General features: G+C 41.9%; 1 long non-coding RNA gene across 1 annotated transcript; it reads left to right on the plus strand.

The window, feature by feature from the left end:
• Positions 1–255: 255 nt before the first annotated feature.
• LOC121592517 lies at positions 256–3,167 on the plus strand. The gene is made up of 6 exons (XR_006004673.1): positions 256–468; positions 538–1,708; positions 1,896–2,078; positions 2,184–2,600; positions 2,803–3,010; positions 3,102–3,167. It is a non-coding gene; the product is annotated as an uncharacterized LOC121592517 (long non-coding RNA).
• Positions 3,168–3,548: the final 381 nt, after the last annotated feature.

Consider the following 3,548-nt stretch of genomic DNA (forward strand, 5'->3'; position numbering starts at 1 on the left):
ATTTATTATCTATTTCCCGGAATATCGTTAGCGTTGTTCCTCTTAATAAGACGGAAGACGTTTAAAATTAGCACCTGTGTCAATCGTCAAACGGTTGACAGTGGGCAATAAAGTACTATAAATGATAGGAGCAAAAACGCAGCAAAAACTGATATCTGCTTCTATCCTTTGAGTGTAACTGCAAAATCATCTTCAGCTAGTTTTGCTTCAAAAACTTTTTTTCCATGGCTAAACTCTGCGCATTTCTTCTTATACCTTTCATAGGATTCAGTATTGTGAACTGCTCATTTAAAATCACCATTATCTGAGCACTGCGTGCATCAATTTTCATTAACAGCATCCAACAACGAGGGCAGCATCTTCCAGAATGCTCTGTAGAATTAATTGAAAAGACTGCTTAATTTGATCCTGCTGCAGTCTGGTGTTCATCGTCGGTGATCATCTTTATTGGCGACGAAGGCAGCACAGGTTCGTACACCGAAAACGTAGCAGAACTCGTTGTCGGTTTCAGATAACTTTTCCTGGTTATATTTTCAGGCAAATTTATCACAACAGGACCATTTGCTCGTTCAGTCGTTATGTACGATGTACCGGCGCTTGTCGATGGCTCTTGGTTACCCCCATCAACTATCTTGCCTGGCGGTCGGATCTGGCTAGGAACACTGGTAAAATTTTGCTCAGATATAGCAGTACTCGTTGATGGTTTTTGAACATTAACGCTAATCATTTTGGCTGGTGTACGGCTCACAACACAAACAGATCCTCCAGCAGCCGCTATCACCGATGCAGAAGCACTGGTGGGTAATTGTTGTCTTACAACAGCAGTCTTCATACCACGCTGATTCTTCGTAGCATGAACTTCGGCAAACGATGCAATCGATGGTAATGCAGATCCCGTCAAAGCTTGTTGTCTACCGGTCTTCATGCCTGATTCCTACGGTAGAGCATCAGCAACCGGTACCAATGATAGCGCAGCAGTAGAAGTTGATGGTTGCTGTCCATGTTGCTGGCCTAACGGACGGAATGGTGCAGATTACCATCACCGGCATTCGAGACCAGCGCTGACACTGCATCCGTTACCTTCAGCTGTTGAACAACACGGACTGGCATTCTTTGTTGACTGATCCGTGCGCGCTGACCGGCCACTGAAACTACCGATTGCGCTGCACTTGTTTTCGGAAGTTGTCGAACAACACGGACTGGTACATCTGACTGACGAAACGATTACACATCCGTAATGGCCGAGGGCATCACTTGCAAAGAAAGTGGTACTTGAGACTCTTCCACAACTTCCTTTTATACTGCATTTCGAGTTGCCGGTGCGCAGACTTATGAATGAATGGGAGAAGTCTAAGGACTTGTGAAGAAGAAATAGGATATGGTGTGATATCGAATATTGTGCCTGTTGCTTGTACTACCGAATGTCGCCAAGCTACTCATCACATATCCACGTTTTATGTCCCCATTCTTGGTGTTTCCGGGTTATTCGCCATCGCACTGTAGTCGGATCATACTCCATCTGTCCTGCTTCGATTATTGCCTCCACAAAGACAAAATTAGAGCACGCGTTGCTATTCCTCATCCTACGGCACCGTCTGGATAATGTGGGAGTCACTCCGTGAAACAGCGGAAAACCCCGTGAGTCACCGGGCACCAACATGCATATCGACTGAAACTTGGATCCTTGCTAAATTGAAGCAAAGTTGAAGTAAGTCTGACAGTATCTAAAGTAATAGAAAGACAGTTTGATAAACTGGTTAACATCGTTTATTTTTTCATTTTAGCTAATATGCCGTGCGAAAAAGCAAAATAATTATTTCATTTTAATGTTTATTAAGCTAAACTGACGTTATATTTTTCATCTAAAACGTTTTTGATTTTCTAATCCCGTTTAGGCGTCGTGTATCAGATCGCAACTGCTAATAATTTCGTCGTGTGAGGCGGACTGTTATGGATGTACCAAATCTTCAGTGATGATGAATGCGTTCATGCATCTACGAGCCGGTAACTGGCGGTATCCAGATCATCGTCGTACTGTTAGCTTACCTAAACTACCGAAATTAGCGACAGTGTAAAATGTAAGAGAAAGACAAATTGACGATTAAAATAATGTTATCAAAATTAATGGTTTACATGGATTGCGCTCCACTAACAATATTTTTCTCTTATATTGTCTATTTCAGCTGTGCTGTGAGAATTACAGCTGGCTCTCATACGGACGTTACACGAGGCGTAAACTCAAAAAATTTACGTTTGATTTGTATGGGAGAGCGTAAACTTCCTGTCAAAAGATTTTAGGGTTGTATGGCTGAAATTTAGTTTACGCCAAAGTTTACGCTTCGTATGACGTCCGTATCACAACCGTCTGGAAGCCGCAACGAGTTAGTAACATCAAGATCATCACCACCGCACATAGCGCAGCATATTGAAGCAAGCCCAAGCAACAACAGCAACCACCTGCAGCAAACGTACGCCGAACGAATGGACGTGATAGACGCGTTATAATTGCAAGGCGATACTTGCGCTCTGAAAATGCTAGCACAGATGTTTGAGCCACAGATGTGACGTTTCGAGAGTGTAAAAACATGCCTGGCCCACAGGTACGCAAAAGCCGCGCCCAAATCTATGGTATAGTATTGGGTGTTAGCTCGTCCGCTAGCACCGGTTACGCTGGTGCTGGTAGGAAACGTACAAATGAAAAAATATGTAAAATTGTCCCCCTTATTCCTTTGTACATCCAAGAAACGACCACGAACTATTAGCATGAAATGTACTTGACTGATAATATTCTTCTTTCTTTAGTTTCAGATAAGCCGTTCTCATCAATGACATACCATGTAGGTTGGTTAGTTACACTTAATCACGAAGGACTCGATGACGACGCAACTCTTGCACGTTCGTCATCATACTATCATTTCAACTGGAGGCATGTTTGTTTAGGCGGCTATAACAAATTGTTTAAACATGTTCAATGAAACAAACATGTTGTTTTGGCTTCCAATAATTAATGGTAATGTATTGCATTCTCAACGCTTTATTTATATGAAACGCAAATAACTTTCTTTACTTATTTTATGTTTTATATTTTAATTTAATTACAGGTGAATGCTGGAAATCTCCGTGATAACCGTTTTCGTGCGCTAAATAAGGTTTGTATGAAAAATAGTGTATTTTTAGAATATTTAATTTTCAATAAAGTAACGGTCAATTTGAAAATAAGCTGTGTTGATATACAACCCGAATGAAAGAATTTCACGGATAAACGAAAGTAAACAATACACGAAAGAACGAGAGGTCCGTTTCATCCGAACCCCCCCACGCTCAATCATGACTTCCGTTGGGCGCCTGAGGAAAAAAAAAAGGAAATGGCAGATAAGAGATAAGGAACATCAAGCTCATTAAGGATGACGCTGGCAATGAAACAAGCTTGCAAGTGCGAGTGGCGAGTTTTTATCGAGTCCAGGCCCAAGAGTCGACAACGATGTGGATGAGACGGGATTACTGCATTATCATGACCCGAAAGAAAACGCCTCGTGGCAAGTCGAGTA

The sequence above is a fragment of the Anopheles merus genome, chromosome X (assembly GCF_017562075.2).
Source record: "Anopheles merus strain MAF chromosome X, AmerM5.1, whole genome shotgun sequence".
In the NCBI taxonomy this organism is placed as follows: Eukaryota; Metazoa; Arthropoda; class Insecta; order Diptera; family Culicidae; genus Anopheles; species Anopheles merus.